At 42.5% G+C, this 25,251-nt stretch overlaps 1 pseudogene; it reads right to left on the bottom strand.

The window, feature by feature from the left end:
* On the bottom strand, positions 1–25,251 carry LOC115137766 (bridge-like lipid transfer protein family member 2; annotated as a pseudogene).

The raw sequence follows: 25,251 nt of genomic DNA, 5'->3' as shown, positions 1-25,251 counted from the left end.
AAGCACAGCCTAGCTCTGCAGCAAACACCTGAGCTTCATCCTCCCCAAACTAGCCCTTCAGTAACCAGTAGGTATACAGGTCTCCAGTATTTACACTGTGGGAAGACAGACACAGTCACACACAATTATCCATCTTAGTAACTAGGATATGTACAGTACACTGATCCAGGGCTGGGACTAAATGACCCCTGATAAAACACAAGCACTTGAAAAGGAAGGAGCAATGGAGGAGAAAAGCAACAGGAAAAAATGTAATTGTCAGAAGTCACACAGTGGCAAGTTTTTTAAGGCTGGGGGAAGCGTGAGAGGGGAAAGGGGTTATGTTGGGTAAGGAGATGTGTCAGTCAGAGACAGAAATTAACTCAAATATGCCTTTATCCACTAATAAGGGTGTTATTAATAAATCAAAGGAAGGGGAAACCAGTTCAGAGGCCACAGGATTGTATGCTACACCCTGAAATCTCAGCAGATGGCAGTATAATTATTCAGATGAGTCATGGGGCTCAAACTGAGGGAGACAACACTAAATAGCAGCAAGGCCAGTCAATGCCATAGTAGACGCTCCTGCTAGGGAGAGTGAGACAACCCACTGGTTGAATTAATGTTGTTTCCACGACATTTCAATGAAACTACATTGATCCAATGCTTCCCTGTGGGAAGCTCCTACGTGAGACACAGGGAGGATAAAACAAAGGGGAAGGAGGGATCTAGAAACCCACTGGTTGAATTAATGTTGTTTCCACGACATTTCAATGAAACTACATTGATCCAATGCTTCCCTGTGGGAAGCTCCTACGTGAGACACAGGGAGGATAAAACAAAGGGGAAGGAGGGATCTAGTTAGATCACATTAGTCACTCACTAATGAAGAGGTGACGCTGGGTCTGCTAGCAATCCTGCAGATTGTGGAGGAATGGGTGGCTGACCTGCCGCTGCAACACAACAGGCAACACACAACAGCAGCAACAAGTGTGGATGTTAGCAAAGACACTCAGTAGAACAATGTGATTTAGGAGGGATCTGAATGCAACCAGGTATCTTGAATGATGGTAAAGGTTGTTTTTCTTACAGCAAAAGCTCCATGGGACAATGCTTCTTGTTGCACAGAAGTTCTTAGGGATAATTGGCATAGTCATTATTAGAGCTCAGTGAGTCATTGTTTCCAGCATGTTATCCCCTAAACTAAGTCAGACCCTAAGCTAAAGCCTGCTCAGGATAGCAGCTTCACAGGTCATCCTGCAGTGTGACCTACCTGAATGATGACCTCCTCCTTTGACTGTTCCAGGACCCCATGCTACAGTATCTCAGACTTGGATAAAACCTGTAGAGCAACACAATATAAGAACATTAAATACAGTGGAAATAGAATAAACTAGATGTCAATTGATGAGTTCATTAGATCTGCTGAAAACATTGATAACATCTGTGGTCCAAGTGCTCAATGCAAATTAAGGAGGACTACCTGGAAATTGTCTTGCCCAGGGAATTTAGGGTGTGGGAACTCAGGCAGAAAGATTGAGATTAAGCCAGGGAGAGTCCACTCCATGACAGGCTTCTGAGGACTGTCTCCTGGGAGGAGGAGGGCCTCAGGGATTGGGGCTCCACTGCCGAGCACCATGCACTGTGTTGCCAGACCAGGTGAGCCAAGGTGGCGAATTCCGTCAGCAAAGGATATTCCCATATTGGAGACAAAGCCATAACAGGCTTGATAGCGTCGTCTCTCTTGGCTTGGTGCCTGTCTCTACATTGAGGACAGTGGCTTTCTAATTAGTGATGGCTCTAATTATACGTTTTGCTGTGTGCAGCAAGTAACTACAATTAAATGTCAAACATCTCGAGGTTACTTACTGGCATATGACACACTAGAATCATGCAGGAGTAAATCAGCATTGGATAGAGGAGATACTGTATCATATAAAACCGAAAATGTGCCAACATGCCAAATAAACAAACAAATATTGAAGACATTAATTAATTATATTTTCATGTAGATGATCTGAGTCCAGTCTGTTTGAATTGCTTTTAGTACATTCTACTCCAGGCACAACAACAAGAGAAGTTCACAGCAGCCACAGTGAGCCACTCCCCCCGTCCCTTTTAATAGAACTCCCCACAGACCAGTAGTTTCCTTGCATTAAAACCAGCTCAGTGCACTCATAACATACTGGCCAGTTCCATGTGCCTCTGAAATTTCATTGTAAGACTTACTTTAAATTGTATTTAAAAACACATTTTTCTGTCTACGTACATTTCATTAATCTGTTTATTATATTATTCGAATACATATCCATACATTTAAAACTGTTCAAATATATAGGCGCTCATCACCTGTTTCTATTCGCTGCACGCAGAGACGTACATGTATCCATATGTCAATATTGTTGCGAGCCTCCTATATAAATGTATCTCTTATGTAGATCAGAACGTAGATTAATTAGTAGGCTAAAGCAGTATACTGCGCAAACTGTCTAAAAATGTGATAACTTCATATGTGTAGGCTACGTCTGAAGATATCTTACCTTTTACTTGAGTCGCTGCCCATCACATTATTTGGTAAACCTCGATCAACCCCACATGACTATTTTCTATTATCTTTTACACTGCGGTGTAAAACATCGAGTGCACGTTGCTGACCCGCCATGACCGAGCGGTGCGCGGGGTTTGATCATCATCTATAGCAACGAATGATAACCTCCCATTCGATGTTATTCTGCAGAAGGCGAAGTTCCGCTCCAGTTGAGCCTGTCATATGAATGATCACTGGAAATAACAGCTAAAACCAAAACTCCACATTTCTCTTACACAATTACGAAATCAATTATAAGTTGACGCTGTAGTGAACTTGAGAACATACATGACACATTCAGCTATAAGAGACATTAGAACATTTTATTGACAAACATAGTTACATGCATGGTGATAAGAAAAAGCGTTAAAGAAACAACTCACTTCATTGAGCTATCTATAATAAATGTTTCTTGAAATATTTAGACAGAAATAATTGACATCTTGCACTTCAAGGAAGATGTAATTGAATAACAAACTAAGGTGTTGGTACAGCTGTAATTTAAAATAATTAACATGGTTATAAAAATCTCGGAAATACTTTGCTTAATTAAAAAGAGCTGTAGTGTTAAAATTACAAAACATTACGGAGACAAGCTGCAACAACATTACTTTTGCAGAGCCTATCAAAGCTGTAAGTGCCATCAAATATGAAACAAGGACATATATTTGCTGCTTGGTTGTGATATATTGCACAGATATGCTGAGGAACTAGTGTAAAACAGAAGTCTGCTGTTGTTAGAGGAAAATATAGTTTAGATGATCAATTATGTATACATTAATGATTAGAATCATTTATTCTAATACTATTATGTTATGATTTGAAAAGTATGGGTTTTTAGTTGAGCTGTTACTGAAAATGTAAGCAGAAATGAATTAATTGTCTGTGTCTCCTGGGAAAGAGGGATAAGATAAGAATGTTTTGGTTGGATTCCATTAGTGGAGAGAAGTATATCCTTTAGACAGGTTGGAATGTAGTTTATGAGGGGAGTGAAACTATCTCCAGGAGTGAATACTGCGCCATTGTAAGGCTGGGAGAGGGTGTGAAACTGATGACGTCATTTTATGTCTTCTTTCTTTAAAATGTAATGTTCTTTGTATTATGGGTCAGTACTCTCTGGAATTAAACGCTCTTACCTGGCTTTTAAGACTGGTCTCAATCTATTTCATGCATAATTAATGAACTTACAAATCATTAAAGAATTAGAAATGAGTGTTAATTGGTTTTGGCAATTAAAGCATAGAGGAATCTAAAATTCCTCTATCAATTTGGTCCTTCGAAAGAGCCGGATCTAAAAAATCCCTCTCTGTGCCTGTAGGTAGTACGCTGGAAAATCGTGCACGGACGAGTTTTGACTCGTTTTACTAAAGACCTGACCTCTGAATTGAGGTTAAAATTGAAACAGGCCTGGGTATTATCACAGAGGACAGAGAGGGTGACTAGATTCAAACGAACAATGCTTATCCCAGTCGGCAGCAGGTAAAGTAGTCTCTTTATTCTCGAATTTGGGAGGGATTATTTAGGATATTTATTGATTAAAATGTTATAAAGGAGTTGAATTTGATCAATAATAGGTGCTTGAATATTCCGAACAAATAAAATGGGTTTCTACCGGGGGTATTAACCAGGATATCGATAAAATGAAAGCAGGTCCGAAATTGACCTGAGGTAAAGTGCGCTACCAACAAATAAACTAGAGCTTAATACGGCCTGGTTTTGCAAGCCAAGGATTATTAAGGAGTGATATAGTACGCATTGGAGAATTAGGACGCTTGCTCCGTACAAATAGGATGGCCAATACTTCAATAAACAGACCTAAATAAAGTTTTTACCTAATAGTCTATCTGTATATGGGAAACTGACTGTGGAAAGTAGCAGATAGATATGTTAAAACAGGTGAGGATAAATTAGGCTTGGTGAGAAGGCAGGGTAATTCTAGGCGAACAGAACAAATGAACCTGTACAATGCTGAAAGAAATTAATATCAAATGATACGTGATTAGTCTATAGTAGTGAGATTTGAGACATTTTACGTTGAAAGTCCCAAAAGGAATATCCTACGGGTGAAATTTGAATGTCCGATCAAAAGTCTTCTATAGACGTGGTTCACAGGAGAGGTCAACTTAGTCTAGAGAAGTGAGATTTGAGACATTTAACGTTGTCCCAGAAGGAATATCCTATGGGGGAAATGATGTCCGATCAAAAGTCTTCTATGGACGCGGTTCACAGGATGGAAAATACATACTGATTATTTTTAAAGGGACACACGTAGGCAGACAGAATAGTAACTAGAAGTAACTAAGTAACGGTAAATTACAAATTTATAGAACTGCACGCACATAGAATTTAAAATTATATAGAAGGGCATAGATAAGTGTTTAAAGACCATAGCTACTAGTAACGGTAAGGATTAAGAATGGGGAGAAATGCCTAGAAAGAAGCCCCAGAACTGACGGGAGATCGAGCGATGTATGTATGGGGGGTGTCTTTCCCGGTTTTTAGTAGTCAGTGTTCTTGATAGTGAAAAGTGATCGTGTGGGTGAGTTAAATGTCAGATTGAACAATGTATCCAGCGGAAAGACGGAACAAGTGACCCCATAGATATATAGATCTTGTAGATTATGGGGAACAACTGAGTTGCTTTTCCGTTGGTCATTTTCAATCAACTCTACAGATTAAGCTATATTTGGGGCGATATTTTAGTTCAAAGTCCCATAGGAATATGGATTACTGTATATTACTGTAGTGATCGCTATATACGGGTGAAAACTAATATCAGATTGAACGACGAGTGGACGGAGACTCTTGAGACTCGGTCTATTTGTCTTCGGTCAACCCTACAAGTAGGCTGATTTGGAACGACAATCTTAGTAAAGGTCCTAAAGGAACAGTAATGTATTGTATACGGGTGAGACTTAATGTCAGACTTTAGTAGATGAGGATTCCAATAAAAGAGATATGGGCGTTTAAATTTGGGCTATTTTCTGTTGTCTAGATGTCGGTGTAACAACTTCAGATAACTGTAAAAATGGGTATATTTGCGGAGAGTCTCCGTCAAATTCAGAGCGCTGGTAGTATAGTGGCGAGAGCAACAGTCTCGCCAACGGGAATCCACGGTTCGGTTCCCGGCCGAGGGTTTAACTAAAATTGATTTTAGATCGTAATCGACCTACTTGCATGTTTTGCCTGAAAATACGGTCGCCAGTGTTTGCAAAAGATATAACTGAACGGATATTATGTGTTCCAGATAGAATTGATAAAAGAAGTCATTAAAAATAACGACGAAACAATTTCGATGTAAAACGCTATTTCGCCCAAAATGATCTGGTGGAATAATGTATTGAGATAGGAGTCGTAATTAAATAGATGTATCATAGAAGAGAGAGAGTTACCTAAAGTTAAATGGGGGGAACTCAATCTGAATAGGGAATATATATTTTACAAAGGCGGGCAGTGGCTATGGCCAGCAACGGAATTGCTAGACACTCAATGGGGCTATATAGTGCAACGCTTTGGACTATAAATTAGGTAAGAATAGTTGAATCGTAAGAAGTTGTGATTGTTTTTCTGATTATTGATTTTTGGTTAAGGTAACACCAGTGAATTTGAACAAAAAGTAACGTATTCTAAAAATGATCTGATTTCCGTTCTCGTTGCGGGGAACAAATGAAAAGTCTTATCTTAAAGGGACAGTGCACGGTAATCACAGTGGTTTGAGTGTATGACAGTGGGAAAAAATATTGTGGGACGACAATTCGAAGAGAGAAAAATAAGTTACATGAAACATCAAGAGATTTAAAACGAACGACGTGAAGGGATCATAAGAATTATTGGGTGTCATTGTAGGAGTAAATGTTTGGGTTAAGGTGATTTCCCTGTTCCCAGAGACAAGGCATTTTTAAGGCGAGCACTCACTAATGCTCGTCTGAGTTGTAATTAGACAAGTGAATAACGTATTGGGAATAGAGTTGTAATTAAAATACTAAGTCAAAGACGAGACAGGTATTTAGAGCAAAATGGATTCTAAATGATAACAAAGAGACCATTATGATTTATGCCCATCGAAAAGCTTTTATAAAATTGGCGAATTTAGAGATGTTGGTTGGGGTGGTAAATTATAATTCAGGATTTGAACAGATGTGAAAAATTAGGTTTGGTTAATCGAACAAGAATTATTTACAATTCATTTGAAGTCGCTACGAATTGGCAGGTTGAGCGCTTGATGATGACGTCACTAGCGAGACACTTTTTGTCACCAGGGGCTGGGGATAAGGGAGCAAAAGGTATGGCTGTTAGTGTGTGTATCGGGGTTTCGAGTAACCTTTCAGAAGTTGAGAGAAAAGTGTTTTGTTTATTTGTTTATTGGTTATAGTCAATTTTAGGGTTTGATTTAACTTAGTTGAACAGTGTGTTCAGGCGGGTTTAGGTAGAACTCTTTGTTCCGGAACGGATGAGAGTTAACCAAAATAAGTAAATTAAAGGAGCCATGAGAGAAATGCGAATGCATATTTATTAAATATCGGGGATTAAATGACGGATTCCTTACACTGTGAAATGTACGACATTTGCGGCAGAGAGAAAAAGTAATGCATTGGATAATAATGTTATCGGGTTAATTGTATCTAAAGGTAGCATGGTCATTTAAGTAAACATATCCGTAGACGATGTTTAAAACTTATGATTAATGATTTGAGTCAAAGGGGAATTATCATTAGGTTTTAGTTATAGTTCACTTATTAAGTTTCTGATTCGAGGTAGCATTAGTGAATGATAGTTAGGGATGTGGTGTCACTTTTAGAGGCCTCCTGGGATTATAATTTTGGGGGAGAGAGCAGCTTTAAACGACCAAATTGAAAAAGGTCTGCAAATTATATATATATAAAACAACTGTTAGAACGATTTGTTTTAGTGCAAGGAGACTTTAAAGAGGCACGCTCACATATGGAACCTTATGAGATGTTTTTTTATGGGTTTGAATTATACAGGTGACTATTTCTATTGTAAGGATAAAAGGGATCTTTATGTCTAATATGGTATGACCTTTTGACCTTATCATGACTGGCTTCTGAGGTCTGATCAGCCCCAGGGGAGAGTCATTTGTATAATGAATGGTGTCATATTGAGTTACTAGTTTTAAGGTAAATTCATTAGAAATGAAGCAGTTTTGGTTGAGGGTTTAGAATTACTGTTTGAACCGCAAATGAGAAAGTGGTTCAGGATTCTGTCTTATAACATTAGCTGTGAAGTTTTTTTTTTGGATGGGCTATTAGGGAGTTGGTATTGTAACAGAGAGAAAGTCATATTCATCATTGAGAATAAATAGGGGAAGATAACATATTTTGAGCCAACAGGGCAGGGAAGGAATTTAGGTATTTTTGTTTGATTTTAACACCCGTGTACAGGAGTGTCAAAAGACAGGGGACATTACCTGTGTAATGGGGAAGGGTGTCCGTATGGGGATTACATGATAACCAACTTGGGACAGTTCTGGGACTGGAGAAGAGGATATCCTTATGGCATAGGGAATCCCACAAAGGTGGATAGGTTTTCCATGATATGGGGGGAAACCTGGGAGTACTGTTGAACTTTGTAAAGGTGATGAAATCCTACTAACCATCAAAACTATTAAGCTCTCTGATGCAGGCACTTACACCCCCGGACTACAAAGGACCGGGACAGACACGGTGGGTGTGTTTTCTATTAAGGTACTGCCAAAACCGGAGGTCTCAGACGGACCAGGGCCGGACACACTCCTCTATCACCCCTGGACCGAACCTGCCACCACTATGCTAAAAATCCCATTCAGAATAGACTTGCTTAGGGGGTAGAGGAGTCTGACTGTCCACCTGGTTGGGAGACTGGTTTGGTAAGTATACTGGTATGGTGGTTACTGGATTTCTGACCCTAATTCTTGTATTATTTGTTATTGATGTGATGTGCTGCTTGCATCATACCGTGTTTTAAGAAGTCTGTTACATATGTGGTGAAGGCTTCAGGCATGATGCCTTTGCTTGATGCTCCAGTTGGAGAGGCTGAGGTGAAGCATGCTTTGAGGGGAGGATAAGACTGACTGAGGATGACCCATGTATGTTTGTTCTCCCTGTCGTGAAGGGTGGCATGGTGCCCACCTGGTGCTGGATAAGAATAGCTGAGAGGACCAGATGGGTTATAAGAATGCTTTGTTCTGCTTTACTCTGTTTTACAGGACCAAAGTTTTATTCCACACTTTGCAACACATTAAATCCATGTTATTGTCAGATAGAATACTGAGGGTCCCCAAGGAGAGGGCTTGTTAGTGTAGGAAGGATTTTTAATATGGTTAGCATTTATTAGATTATAAGTTTTTAAATAGTATTATATTTAACAGGAATATAGGACATCTATGAGGAGTTAGGATTATTGTTAGAATTAAGATAGATTGATTAAGGAATTTGGAGAAAAGCCGCTCATAGATACGTTTTTTTTCTAAAAGAGGGTCCATGGGTTTGGATGGAGCCAAATAGTAAGGGACATGTAGTTCAAATTTGGAAAACATGAGAAACATACAGAGGAGCCCTCCCCCGCACTGCAGAGACCTTGAAGGTTGGAGAACAGAGAAGCTTTAGAAGGGGGGCCAGGACGAGCAAAGATAACATAGTGGGTAGATAAGTTACTGAGTGGAGACAAAAGTGAGAATTGGACATGTGGAAAATGAAAGGGACACTCCTAAATGGAATTTCAGACATAAGGATAATTCACTAAATCTTATCTAAGTCATTGTATAAGAATAAGGCAAGGTTGTTACCTGGGCAGAGCCAGGTAACAAAAGGGGGATGGGTAAATAGTGTTCTAGAATAGGATGTGACCTACGGGATAATTAACTAATAAAAAAATAAAAAAATGTTAATTGGTTTGACGAATAAGAAACTGTTTTATTAACCAAACCTGTATGGTCAAAAGTTTTATGCCCAGCAGGAGAACTACAGAGGGAGGTGGCACACGAGATTCAACCAGGAAACTGGATCTGGATCCAATCACTAAAGAAAAAAAACTGGAAGCAGCCTCGGTGGGAGGGACCATTCCAAGTACTACTGGTGACTGCCTTCGCTGTGAGATTAGCCAAAAGAGCTACCTGGGTACATATCACACATTGTAAGAGGGTAAGTCACACTAGCACTGTCGGACGATCACAGGAGTAGGAGAGGAACCGTGACCCATATGGAACGGGGGTCAAACTCCTTCTGAAGATTCCCTATACCCAACCTTTCCCCAGCTGTGAGCGTTCATAGAAGTGAAGTGATGGCTTGGCCTCTGGCTGTTGATATGTTCTCGGGGAGAGGGTGGGGCTTCACGTGCGCACTGACCGTCCTGAGCTGTTTTATTGTGGGGGCCATATTCCTGATTCACCATGATCCCCCGGAAAGTGCCAAAGAGGATCATTTGACTCATGTGCTAGATGAGGGAAATGGGATGTTACCTAAGATTCTCAGAAGGTCACTGAAACAAAATAGTAAGGAAGTGAGGGTGGAATTGGGCAAGGATCTCTCAGTAGAATTTTGTGTAGATCAATTGGGGTCATTCACCCCTTGGCAGTCTAGAACCATGGGACTCTATGGGAAGTATTTGTGTAAATCACCATATTGATCGTGGACAGGTCATAGCTCACACTGAAAGGGATGGCTACGTAAACCCATACACTCAATTTGGGACCAGGTGGAGTATAGTAAGGGTTGGCGTTTTGGACTGTGTTCCTGAACAGAGGAAGTATTGTATCAAGGTACGAATAGTTCAGACCAAAGACCTCAAAGAAGTTATAGAAGTGGAGACTGGGTTTGGGGAGTCCAACTTATGGTTGGAATGGATTCAATACGGCCAGATCAGTGGCTAAAGAAGAATGTTATGTCTGTGCGAACGCTAAACCCCAGTTAACAACTATCCCTTTTCCACTGAACGGAATTAATTCCCCTAAGGGAATGGCATGTATGGTAAAGCTGTTCATGAAAGCAGGAATGCCAAATATTTATATCCCCAGGAACCAAGTTGGTACAGAGAATATGACCACTGACGAGACCATGTCTGAATTGACAGGCTGGTTGAACTCTGGGGACTTCAATAAAATAAAATGGGCCAGTGTCGACATCTGGTGGTTGTGCGGGGGAATGAGTTTGTGCGGTATTGCCGACTGATTGGACTGGACTATGTGCTTTAGTACATTTAGGAATGCCTTTTACACTCATACAACACCAAGACATGAAGTTAGCCAAAACGAGAGAGAAGAGATGCTCCATCTAGGTCTTTTGGCGGAAGAGTATATATTGATAACATTGGGGTTCCACGAGGTGTGCCGGATGAGTTCAAGGCAAGAAATCAGATACTAGCAGGATTAGAGTCAAGTATTTTTTGGTGGTCTACTCTCAATAAGAATGTAGACTGGATTAATTATATTTATTATAATCAACAGCGCTTTATCAATTATTCCAGAGATGCGATTAAAGGGTTGGCAGAACAGACTGAAGCAACCAGCCTGATGGCTTGGCGGAATAGAATTGCATTGGATATGTTATTGGCTGAAAAGGGAGGAGTATGTGTGATCTTCGGGAACATGTGTTGTACTTTCATCCCGAATGACACAGCTCCGGACGGATCTGTGACCAAAGCCTTAGCTGGTTTGACCACCCTGGCTCACGAGTTGGCAGAAAACTCTGGGGTGGATCCTTCCCTGACTAATTGGTTTGATAGTACATTTGGAAAATGGAAAAGTGTTGTAATCACGGTGTTTTGGGCTGTATCTACCTGTATGACTGTTTTAATTTTATGCGGCTGTTGTCTAATTCCCTGTGTGCGAGGCCTTGTTTCCAGGACTCTGGAAAGATCAATGACACTACAGATGGTGCGTTATGGGCCGATTCCAGGTTCTGACCCATGTAGGACTGAAGGCATGTCTACAGTGGAAGTGGACGAATCTGGATCTGTCTGGATCTGTCATTGTGGGGAATTTATGTTTGACGAGAATAGTGTTGAGATGAAGGGGAATTAGATTGTAATTTGTTTCAATGATTAAACAATTTTTTAATGAAGATTGTAAAAAGAAAAAAAGAAAAAATCCAAAAAGAGGAGTTATGATTCTGATGTAGGTTTAAAAACAGTTGGAGTTAAGGTTGGATTTGATTGATGAAATGTGAAGAGTTGGATAAACATTTATAATTGATTTGTTGATTATGTGTCTATTCATATGATAATCTGATAAACCTCTATAAAAAGGTTAGTTAAGTTCGTTTATACTTTCATTTTTTATGATTAAATAAAACTAGATGTAGAATTGAACGTATAATATTTGATCAAAGGGAGGATTGTTAGAGGAAAATATAGTTTAGATGATCAATTATGTATACATTAATGATTAGAATAATTTATTCTAATACTATTATGTTATGATTTGAAAAGTATGGGTTTTTAGTTGAGCTGTTACTGAAAATGTAAGCAGAAATGAATTAATTGTCTGTGTCTCCTGGGAAAGAGGGATAAGATAAGAATGTTTTGGTTGGATTCCATTAGTGGAGAGAAGTATATCCTTTAGACAGGTTGGAATGTAGTTTATGAGGGGAGTGAAACTATCTCCAGGAGTGAATACTGCGCCATTGTAAGGCTGGGAGAGGGTGTGAAACTGATGACGTCATTTTATGTCTTCTTTCTTTAAAATGTAATGTTCTTTGTATTATGGGTCAGTACTCTCTGGAATTAAACACTCTTACCTGGCTTTTAAGACTGGTCTCAATCTATTTCATGCATAATTAATGAAATTACAAATCATTAAAGAATTAGAAATGAGTGTTAATTGGTTTTGGCAATTAAAGCATAGAGGAATCTAAAATCCCTCTATCAGCTGTGGCATACAGTGGGGCAAAAAAGTATTTAGTCAGCCACCAATTGTGCAAGTTCTCCCACTTAAAAAGACGAGAGAGGCCTGTAATTTTCATCATAGGTACACTTCAACTATGACAGACAAAATGAGAAAAAAAATCCAGAAAATCACATTGTAGGATTTTTAATTAATTAATTTGCAAATTATAGTTGAAGTGTACCTATGATGAAAATTACAGGCCTCTCTCATCTTTTTAAGTGGGAGAACTTGCACAATTGGTGGCTGACTAAATACTTTTTTTGCCACACTGTATATAGGACATATGAATGAAGTCAACTATACATAGTTTTATATTGTAACATAAAAATAGCTTTAGGCAGGGATTGGCATTTTGGCGGCTTGGAACATCATGATGGTATAAGTGTCATTTTTGCCATCTAACTGCTACTGTAGGGCATGGATGTTTTGGTAATTGGAGGGGCCAGCGCCCTGTGCAGTACGGAGTAGGATTAAGGTTCCCCTACATGCTGACCCTGGGTCAGTTTGACATTTTCCCCAATAATGGGTCAAGGGGGAGGAGAGGTTGATCCTAGATCTGTTTCTAGGGGGGAACTTTGACCTGCAGCGGTTGGGTTAGTAATAAGCGGGACAGAGTTCAGTGCAGTACCTGTGCTACCAGGGCTTTCCTGCTGTCCCTCTTCACAGCCATGGAAAAGTCCAGCCAGGTCCACGTGTTGTTGTGGTACTCCAGACAAGGCAGAAACCAGGTTCCAATACTTCCAGTCAACACTGCTTTTCTCTCCCTATGGTGGACACAATACATAATGAAACTACATTGACTGGGAGTTAAAAAGTACAACCGTTGTTCATATAATTCTGATGAGAAAATTGGATTCAATACTCATGCCTTAATGACATGTATGTGTGTGTTCATTGATCTCCTGTTTAATGATATTACATAATAATTACATACATAATATACGAATATTACATTTTCATTATAATTTATTAAACATTTACTCAAATCAGCTATGAAAAAGGGTTGAAACCCCATGGTTGATAATACCAAGCATTATGCAATCTGGAAGGCAAGATAATGCTGTCATTGGACAATAACGATTATTTTGCAAATCCCTGAAGACATGAAATTGAAAATCTGAGATGGATTAGAAATTACATCCATGTCACAAACAAGCTAACAGTTTGAGATGGTTTACATATACAAAACAGACAAAACACACTGCAGACGTTGAGGTATTTATTTTCAGTCTGAGAACAAAACATGTGACCTGATGCCATCACTCTGTATCTAATAATGTCTGAGTGAGATTAAACATCTCCCTTCGAGGGGAATGTTTATTTATAAACTCACTGACATGTATATGCAATCAATAACTGGCTGGAATCCAAGTATTGAGTACAGTTGTACTTTAGCTAGTTCCAAAATCCTGGAAAATCTGGGAATTGCCTGATATCCTGGTTGGACGATCCCTGGAATCAGGAGGGAATGCGCAGGAAATCATCCAACTGGGATTTCTGGAAATTGCTGGAATTTTGCTGCTCTTGACTTTAGCACATGGTGATACCTACCTTGTAGCTGACACAGAGGAGGACCTGGGGGATCTTGATGTAGATGAAGGAGTTATTCATGGCTGCTCTCTCCATCTTGTCGATGTCATCAACAGGATGCTAGACAGGGAAATAAGACATACTTCAGTTTCAATACGGTATGAAAAACCTAAGGCCGTGTCTGAAATGGCACCCTAATCCTCATCATAGTGCACTTCTTTTGACCAGGGTCCATAGAGCTCTGGTGAAAAGTAGGGAACAATATAGGGTATAGGATGCCATATCTGAAGCAGCATAACTTTAGCGAGAAAGTTGGGAAGTACTTGTGAAACAACAAGCCAATTCCACCAGCAGATGTAGCTAGTTGGCAAAGTAGCAAGGACATAACTTTCACTGGGGTCATGTCCCTCCCACATTCTGAAATTGCATTAACAAGCGGACGCCTCCGAGTGGTCGGGTAGATTGTTTATCAGACTGGATAATTACTTACACACACACTTAGAAATGTCCTTGATTTTGAAAGAAAATGTAAACAAAAATTGTCCATTAAAATAAAACTGATCAGAAATACAGTGTAGACATTGTCAATGTTGTAAATGACTATTGTCGCTGGAAACGGCTGATTTTTAATGGAACATCTACATACGCATAGAGGACCATTATCAGCAACCATCACTCCTGTGTTTCAATGGCACATTGTGTTAGCTAATCCAAGTTGATCATTTTAACAGGCTAATTGATTATTACAAAACCCTTTTGCAATCATGTTAGCACAGCTGAAAACTGTTGTTCTGATTAAAGTAGCAATAAAACTGGCCTTCTTTAGACTAGTTGAGTATCTGGAGCATCAGGATTTGTGGGTTCGATTACAGGCTCAAAATGGCCAGGAACAAATCACTTTTCTGAAACTTGTAATTTAATTATTGATCTGAGAAATGAAGGCTATTCCATGTGAGAAATTGCCATGAAACTGAAGAGCTCATACAACGCTGTGTACTACTCCCTTCACAGAACAGCACAAACGGGCTCTAACCAGAAGAGAAAGAGTGGGAGGCCCCAGTGCACAACTGAGCAAGAGGACAAGTACATTCGAGTGTCTAGTTTGTGAAACAGATGCCTCACAAGTCCTCAACTGGCAGCTTCATTAAACGGTAGCCGCAAAACACCAGTCTCAACGTCAACAGTGAAGAGGCGACTAGGGGATGCTGGCCGTCTAAGCAGAGTTGCAAAGAAAAAGCCATCTCTCAGACTGGCCAATAAAAAAATAAAAAAAGAACAGACACTGGACAGAGGAACTCTGCATAGAAGGCCAGAATCCTGGAGTCGCCTCGTCACTGTTGACGTTGAGACTGGTGTTTTGCGGCTACCGTTTAATGAAGCTGCCAGTTGAGGACTTGGGAGGCATCTGTTTGTCAAACCACACACTAATGTACTTGTCCTCTTGCTCAGTTGTGCACTGGGGCCTCACTCTTTATATTTGATATTTGATGACCCAAAACTTTTTTGATGCATTAATTTGAGTTGCGCCCCTGCAATGTAGTACAGAAGTATGAACATTTGGGGAATCATAAACACAAAGATGAATTGCTCATATCTCATTTAAAATAAAAGATACCTCAAGAGCCTTTCGGAAGGACCTCCTGACCCCTGAGGTGCGGTTCAAGCCTTGGGTGACCCCCATGGTGTCCTCAGAGCTGCCTAGGCTTGGTGACAGGCATGCCTGAGATACAATTTACAATAAAAATAAAATAACTTAGAACAGACGTGTCAAACACGGACCATGACACACTTCTAACCAGCCCACGCAATGATTTGAGTTGTCAATTAATTTTGGCCCGCTTCCATACAGCCCGCAATGCGTTGCACTACAGGTCACTGCCAACGTGCCTCACCTCCAACTGCAGTGCATTGCCACATACACCACTCTAACCAGATCCACACACGAGGTATAAACCAGGCAATGCACTGTATCATATCGTCACTAATGGCACTGACCGAATCTTCTACCAGACCGAAAGATTAAATGTGTTGTAGACTACATGTCCATGCCAAGTTTCGGTTCCGAATGGTCATTGCTGTAGACTACGGAAACTGACATCTTGGTTGTCAAAAAGTTAAAATATAAAGGATTTACAAGCGGGTATACATTACTACTAAGAACAATAGGACACACAAGGGAGTATAAAATTACTCAACAGTTGAGTGATCTACTTTAAGAAATTACAGCACGACACGCGTGCATCCGTGAATTCAAAGCCAATTGCGCTGCTTTCGTGTGTTCGGTTTACAGCGTAGGGAAAGTGTACAGACACATGCATAGTGTGACCACATTTAAAATACCCAAATGCGAGACAACAGGATAATTTTGTGGGACAGTGTAGCCTACATGAATACAAAAAAAATGCCAGCATATGCATTTAGATTTTCTTGAATTACTGTTTCGTCAGTACCTTCTGCCTAGAGGCGCGTTATTTTGAGTTGGCCGCACGATCATTTTTTTCTACCATTTAGCTAACCATCCTAAAATGTAAAGAAATGACGTAGTGTTGTTGGTATAATAGTAACATACTATGCGATTATATTTGATTATGTAGTATACTAATGATTCATTATGTGATCTTTCAAGACATTGATTCTTCTTTGATCTAACTTTACTAAACGAGCACCATTGTGAGAAGTGGCAGAGCAACGCACCAAGTGTGGATTTGAGTTTAAAAAAAAGACAGCAGCAGCACCACCACGGCCTCTGAACGACTACCACTCTAGAGTCCACACCCTACACTCCTGTACTTTCCAAAATGGCACCCTATCCCCTTTATTGTGCACTACTTTTGACCAGGGCCTATAGTGCACAATTTAGCGAACAGGGTGCCATGTGGGATGCACCCTCTCACACAGCTCTTAAGGTCACACTAGACCCAGGCTTTTAATAGACACCAGGGGTGACGCAGCAACTACCTATAGAATACCACACAAGAATTGGCAGACAATGGAAAGTAATATTGGTTGGGTGGAGACAGGTGTGGATTTCAGGCTGGTCAACATGTAGCGGATGGATGGAGACTTGAGGGCAAGTGAACGTATTATATAGTAAAGCATAACTGTTGCACATCAATAACTGGTAAATAAGCCTTGTCCGAGTCAGAATGGCCCATAGGGCAGGCACCCAGCTTCTGTAGCTTGATGTACAAGTACACCCCCTGGACAGGATGCTAGCAGGTAGAGGCAATACATACCAGTAGTGACCATTCGGGACTTGTCTTCCTCATCAGCAACTTCCTCCTCCTCCACGTTCCTTCCTGGGAAAAAGAATCCCATCATCCTTTTGAAGAACGGGTACATGAGCTGGATGGTGAGAGGAACCACATTCACCTGGTGACACAAACACATTACAACAGAGAAACACATTTAACTGTATGCTCCCAATGCTTTCATAATTAAAATGTTATGATCATGTTACGACATCTTCAATGTTATGACCACATACATACCTTGTGACATCTCTAATGTTATGATCACATGCTTCCTCCTCACCTCAAAGTGCTCCTTGACTGAGATTCCTCCCACTGGGGGGCGGACCTTACTGAAGATGCGCAGGGCAAACTGACGGCCAGAATGACACGGGATCTGAGGACGCAACACCACCTAGGAGACAGGTTTCATGAAGTTAAGTCACAGAAGTTGCATCCCAAATGGCACCGAAAGTAGTGCACTATATAGGGAATATGGTGTCATTCGGGACGTAAACAAAATAATCACTTGAATAATGCCATGCTCCTAACCTCTGACTCATGAAGCAACCCCAAAATATGTTTCCTGTAATATAGGAAACCAAATCAAATTCAGATTATTTTATAAAGATAATACAATGAATCTGAACATGTGTCCTCCTAAATATCCCGTATGAGCGGGACAAAATCTGCAAAACAAACATAACTCATACAAAGATGCAAGGCATCGTACCATACAGCACTCAGATGACGGTGCAAATGCAACGAGGGGCACACAATAAGACGAAGAACTGTTGATCTGGGCATTCTGGTGACCCAGTCCCATGATGGACATGCAATGCTGAATAACACAGCCTGAGTCCCAAATGGCACCATATTCCATTAATAGAGCACTACTATTGGCCAGGACCCAGGTCAAAAGTAGTGCACTAGATAGGGAATAGGGTGCCATTTGGGAGACAACCATAATATTCTGAGTGGGATTTCCTTGATGCTGACTGGATGATGAACAGTATGGTGTCAACAACAGTGACATGAACTCCCAGTTACTGTACCAGCACCATACATAACCTCACGTGCTGCACAGGGAAAAGTTAACAAGTAGAGTTAACAACACAAGCAAACACTGCATTAGAGTTATTTGTGAGCACTACATATTGGGTGCAGCATGGCCTGGAATCATTGGATCAGTAACAGCAGGAGATTAAAACTTCTGACAAAATATTGAAAAAACTAAACAAAAAGGCTTGCCCTATCAGAGATCCCTTTTAGAGGACATATTTGTAAGCTTCACAGGTTCATAGCTCATGTTGTAAAAATGATCCAAAACGATACACGGATTGAGCTGCAGACTGCCCTTACCAAAGAAAATGTCAGATTAGCACTATTTCCTGACTTTGTATGCAGCGTTGGGGAGCAGGTTGTTCATGGTGAACCAGCTCAGTTCCAGGAGATGTTCTGCTGTGTCGTCAGACTTGTTCAGTTGTGGGAGGAGACAGTTTAATAGATGTTTAGCGTCAACATCAGGACCCGCATTCATAAAGCGTCTCAGAGTAGGAGTACTAATCTAGGATCAGGTACCCCCTGTCTATATCATCTAATTCATTACTATCTAGAAGGAAAAACTGATCCTAATTTCAGCACTACTAATCTGAGACTTTTGGTGAATATGGGCCCAGCTCTCATGCCGAAGTACAGCATGAAAAGAGTTAGGGTCATCTCCTTGTAAGGACAGAGTAGTGTCCTCCCTGCCCCAAGCCCACACACCTTGCTGTACATGAACCTCTGCAGCTCCAGCTCAGCAATGCCCAGCTGTCCATCCTCCTCAGTGAGACACCAGCGGGCCTGGGCAAAGCAGATCTCTGTCCTGCGAACCACACTCACGTCCTCCGGGGGCTTACGCAGCTCCAGCTTATTGGCCCTCTGCAGCTGGAAGTCTTTAAAACATCTGGGAGCAGAGCGAGACATACAGAGAAGAACACAGGAGACGTGAGTGTGGTTGGCAGAACCTCCCATGGTTGGCTGAGTAGTTTCCTAGTCCTTGAAATGATGGTGTGTGTGTGTGTGGCGGTGTTGGGCTGACCTGATGAGGATGTTGAGCTCCTCACTCTTCATCTGCATGTCAGTCTTCTTCTGGTTGTGCTGGTTATGCAGCCTCACGTAGATCTCGGACAGCTCATCTCCTCTCAGCTCCTCAGGCTGGGCCTGAGGGAGGTCATACACACACCACACAGGTCAAATACACACTCACCAAGTAGATATTTCAGAGTTGAGGGATTCATAACTCAGGGATGTGTTTATTCCCACTCTAGATTATAATTGAATAAAGTAAACTAGATCGAATACAACTGTATCGTCTCTCCCATCGGAATTACCTTCAACTTTCACCTCACAGGTAACAGTGCTGAAATCAGCCATTGCCTCCACACACAGGGCCTATGAGAAGAGTGTGTATGTCAGTCTGTCCAATGGCTCACCCTGATATTGGAGTAGATCTGTTTCTCCAGAAGTCTGATCTGGGCCACGTGCTGCCTGACAGCCTCCTGCAGGTATAGAATGCTGCTGCGCTGCTCCTCTGGGTTACTGGAGATCTCCAGCTGGAAACGCACTTGCTGCTTCTTCTCACTGTGCTCCTGAGGACAGAGCCCACACACAACATGGTTAGAGGATAGGACAGGAGGCATCCCAAATGGCACCTTATTTAAAGCCCTGGTCAAAAGTCATGCACTACATAGAGAATATCATGCCATTTGGGACGCAAAGGGACTTGTAAAGTTAAGAGATTCAGCTATCATACAGTAAGGGGTGAATCCAAAGTTCCACTCAAGTAAAAATTTCACTTAGTCTCCCATTGACCTCAATGCATAAGTGAAAATTTGACTTAAATGGGAGTTAGGATTCGCCCCTTACACAGTTGCAAATGCTATAGGACAAAACACTGCCTAGTCAGATGTTGACATCTCGTTACCTTGCGTTTGGGCTCAACGTGCAGCAGTAGGTTGTTGACAATGTCCAGGATCATAGCATACTGCACAGGCTTGGTGGAGATCTCCAGGTCATGGTGAATGAGGGTGAAGGTGTCAACAGCCACGGATGGTATCTTTCCTCCCACTCTACTAAGTCAAAGGGCTCAAGCCTTTACACTCAATAACACAGCAAAAAACAGTCAGCATGTTCCAACACTGTATTCGAGGATGTAGGTTGCCTCAGAATGAAATAGAACACAGCAAGTCTTCCTTCTCGTTGCGCCGTAGCTCTGGGGGTTTGATCTGCGTGGCCAGCTCAGGGTCGATGTCGTGGCTGTAGCCGATGTGGTACATGCGACAGCTGCAACGAGAGATGATACGCTGCACCTGCTGGGTGTCATTCACCTGGGCCGGCTGGTTCCAGTCTGGATACACAGAACAGAGAGGAAGTGTTACATTTACCTTGACACAAGTTAAAAGGGTAATTCCACCACTTTTTAACCTTATCATCATCATCATCATCATCATGTGGAACTTTTAAACTACATAACATAAAATGTGCAGTTTACAAACATGTCGATACTTATGGTGCTGGAGATGGTGAATATAAATGTACATTTCTTTGGGAATTCCCCCTTTAAGGAAAGATTCAGATCAAGTTGAGATGTTCAGCTTTGCAGGGCCATGGTTTAAACAGAGTGCATTCTATGAAGTAGAGTGGATGTGTGAGGAGCAGAAGTACCTGTGGTGGTGCTGACCATGCCTCCATCAGCTCCAGCACGGAGTCCAGGTGACGCTTCCTGTGCTCCTCAATGCTTTTCAGACGCACCACACACAACCAAGGAAAAGACACATGGTCAAAGTTATGACAGCACCCCGAATCTGGAAGACTAACTGCACAAATACGCTCTCTGTATTGGACCTAATACAGAAATACTCATGTCATGTAACTTGGACTTGAGCCTGAATGTAAGCCATCATGAGCCATATGCAACACATATGCTCAATGCTACATTCAATGCTACAGATGATAATTTATGGTAGTTCCTGTTAAAGTGACAATTTAACTTTTTGGGCAACCTGACCAAATTTATATAGAAATGTGAGTCATATCTGTCACTCATTGAACCGTTAGATCTGTTCTACGTGCGCTATGCTTCCCCTTTGCTTCCCCTTTCTTAAGTTCTGTCTTTGCGTTTTACTTTTTTAAATTATTTTTTTACAGCTGAAAATTCAACATGTTTGGTTATGGAAAATATATTTCCCAGTGGTTTAGATGTTACAATGATTCTCAACACTATACTTGCTTTGTCGCAAACTGAAACTAGGCAAACTATTAGAATTTTCGAAACCAGGAAATGGCGGAGCGATTTCTGCATAGTGCATCTTTCAGAGCCTGTTATTAATAATGGTTTCACTGGCCCACCTCAAGCCACAGCTGCCAGTCCTCCTGCTCTGAGGGGTTGGGTTCCATGGTGACAAAGTACTGCATGCTGTCCAGCAGACAGGTCCAGGTGGTCTTCTGCTTGAGGGTGTCGCTGTACCAGGCCGGGTGGTGCTCACACTGCAGCACCTGGGCCTTGGCAGCAGACACCAACAGTCAGCCAGCTGTCTCTGTGCCACGCAACATCATCTACAGACAGACAGCAGAGCAGGATTATAACCCTGGAGACTGGAGTGTCACATGCTAAATAAAATGCTAGATTGGCAGAACATTTTATATTAGAATGTTGCTAAAAAATAGAACAAGTTCTGTTTTCAGTATCGCTAAGGATCCGAAATGACTGAGACGCAGAACATTCTTTCCATATTTGTCTTTGTCCAATAAGGTCCTGTTAGCAAACAGAATTGTTAACTTCTGGGGCATTAAAAGTGTGATTGGTCCACTGCTCTTTACAATCTTAATCTGATTTGCCATGAACCTAAAGTCCCAGACTAGTTGTACCTGACAGTTGACCAGCTCAATGAACCAGTTGCGGATGTAGACGTCGTCTGTCTGGCAGGCAGCGATGCCACACAGCTGATCACTCACACCAGAGTCCTCCTTTGAGAACACCACAAACGTATCACTCTCTGCAATTAGCTTCTGCTGCATGGATGTCCCTGCAGAGAGAGGAGGAAGGAAGAGTGGAAGAAACAGAGGTAGTAATTTATCACATTGAAAGACCATTCATATGGCCTGGCTGGTCTAACAGTAATGCTGCAGCATCTGGCATACATATCTAGTGTTGACATATGTACCAAAGGCCGGTTTCGAACCTCTCTCTTTATTTGTCCACTGTCATCCTCTCACCATCTGTTCAATAAAATCTGAAAATCCCTTAAAAGAAAATCACATGAAAGACCATTCATTCACAAGGAATTAGGCTGCACTTCTGTTACTCCAGGGGAAACATCCTACCTTCGTACGGGCTCTTCTCAGGGCGGCTGGTGCTGGGCATGGTTGGGGTGGAGGGGGCTGTGCTGTGGCCGCCAGAGTAGTTGGACAAAGAGCGCTTGAGCTTCTTGGCAGCTTGCAGTGTAGCGTCTATCCTCAGGCCCTTCAGAGCCTCTGTGGAGAGGTTCCTCTTGAGAACAGCTGCCTTCTTGTAGCCGTCGTACAGACCGACCGCTATGTTCCTGTTAGTGGTGGTCCAGGAGGCTCGCAGGTCAACCAGGCACAGCTTGTGGGTGTACGGGGCATTCACCTCATCTTTTGGGTTCACCTCCTGCCACAATGAGAAACACCATTTATACACTTCACATTTTTACAAGAGATCTAGCTATGCCTTTTGATTGGAGAACTACAAATGAAGGGTTGAGACACAGAACAAATATAATTCATTTAAAGCTACTGTGTTTGTGTCCCAACTGGCACCCCAATGTCCCTGGTCAAAAGTAGTGAACGACATAGGGAATAGGGTGCAAATGGAGACGCAGTCTGTGCCATCAACTTTGGGGTGTCTACCATCCCCTCCCCATTGTCTTACCTTCTCCATGCAGTTGCTCTGGCGCTGGTAACTGAAGGAGGACAGGCCGAGCAAGTGAGTCTTCTTCACCTGGGCGTTGATCTGGTGGTCGGCCGTCTTGTCCCAGGCGGAGGCCATGAGGTGCACCGTCATCAGGGACAGCTCTGAAACCATCTGGGTCACGTTCCACTCTGAGATCAGCCTCATCACCGTGCCCGCTGAGAGGACAGACAGACGACGTGCACAGACACACTCACGAGTTAGACCAACAGGTAGGCTGGCTGTTCAACAACTCAGTCTCAAATAATACCCAATTCCAAATATATTGCACTACTTTAGTAGGGCACTAATGTATATGGGAAGATGTAATAAAACATTGGGCCTAAAAACATTGTGTGAGTGTATAAATAGAGTGTGGCATTACTATGCCTGTGTTGTGCCAGCTCTTTTTACCCTGTGGGATGAGTCTCTGAGCCCCTCTGGTGAAGACGTGGCCTTTGCTGCACTCCACCTGGATGCCCCTCTACTGAGCGAAGAAGGCCCAGTAATGCACCTGGGGAGGTCATTGGGGTCATTGTCTTAGGGTCATTGTCCTGAGTGCTCTGGAGCAGGTCTTCAAGGATCTCTTCAACGATCTCTCTGTACTTTGGACCCTTTAACTTTCCCTCAATCCTAACTAGTCTCAGTCCGTTGCTGAAAAAACATCCCCACAGCATGATGCTGCCACCCCCATGCTTCATCGTAGGGATGGTGCCAGGTTTCCTCCAGACGTGACGCTTGGCATTCAGGCCAAAGAGCTCAATCTTGGTTTCATTAGACACCACGAGGGGGAGCCCGTCTCTGGGGAAGGGGCTGACTTCATCGATGTCCCTCAGCTGCTCGCGGACGCGCTCCGGCCCGTGGAGGGACTGTTCGGCCAGGGCCACCAGCTCCAGGTCAGAAGAGACTTCCTCATGGGCGTGTTGGAGTAGAGGCGACGGGAGCGCTGGATGTAGATCTCTATGCTAAGGCAGCAGTTCTCTGTGCTGCTTCGGTAGGTCAGTCACTTTCTTGTCCAGCAGCTGGAGCCTCTTGGAGCTCTGCTTGCTCTCGTCCTTCATCAGCTTGTAGTTGTCCCTCAGCTTGATCTCAAACACGTCATCCAGGAAGACGAAGGAGAACTGTCTGATCTTGAAGACCAGATCTGGGGGCAGACGCTGGAGGCCTGGGGTCTGGCTGGGGCTGATGTGCAGGGATTTGAGCAACTTCTGAATGCTGATGAACTTGTCAAAGGAGTTGGAGAAGTTGTACTGGTAGGGGAACTCCACAGCCAGGCAGAGGCAGGTGAACACCCAGACACGGTTGTGTCAGGTGGAGAGGAAGGGAAAGAGGTGGAGTTGGTCCATGGCCTGATTAGGGTGCGTCTGGACCTCCAAGCCCTTGAAGGAGAAAATGTTGTTGCCGTCGAAGTTGAGAAACATGTGGGGCGAGCGGACGTTCATGGAGCCGGAGTGAGTGGAGGGGGACAGGGCGTCTGTGTGCAGCAGAAGGTAGTTGTGCTCCGTTACCTAGGCTGTGAAGCGGGTTCTGCCCAGGTCCTTGACCCTGCTGTGGGCTGTAGAAGTCTTAGTAGATCTAGTCTCTGGTGGATCTGCTAAACTCTCCCTTTCCTCTGTCAGGCCTAGAGAGTCACACAGAGTATCCCAGCAACCCTGGCTCTCTGTCACGTGGTGATACATAAACATGTGGTCTGATTGCGTCCACTGCAGTGCCAGCTCCTCTTGACACTGGACCTGCACAAGGGAAGAGAACGATGCATGCAAACTTATCTGAATAACACTGTCAATCAAGAAGAAGGAATAGGACTGATAAGCCTGATGGACTGATGGTAGGATGAGTAACTGTAAGCTACCTCCACGTTCCCGGTAGTGACGTGGTAGCAGACGGCCAGGATGGAGACGCTGAGGATAGGGTTGGGGGTTTGGGCTGAGGGACAGCAGGGCTCAATGGTCTCTGTGAGAGCCTTCACCACAGACACGCACACACCCTGGGCAGACACCGTGGAGCTTTCTGCCGAGTCTTGGGCCTTCACTGTGTCCACCCACAAAGACACAGCTCCTAGTACAACACAGGAGCCAATTACCATACTCAA

This window comes from Oncorhynchus nerka, linkage group LG11 (genome assembly GCF_034236695.1).
Source record: "Oncorhynchus nerka isolate Pitt River linkage group LG11, Oner_Uvic_2.0, whole genome shotgun sequence".
Classification (NCBI taxonomy): domain Eukaryota; kingdom Metazoa; phylum Chordata; class Actinopteri; order Salmoniformes; family Salmonidae; genus Oncorhynchus; species Oncorhynchus nerka.
Note: the sequence above shows the minus strand (reverse complement) of the source record. Positions and strands in the feature narration are given on the sequence as shown.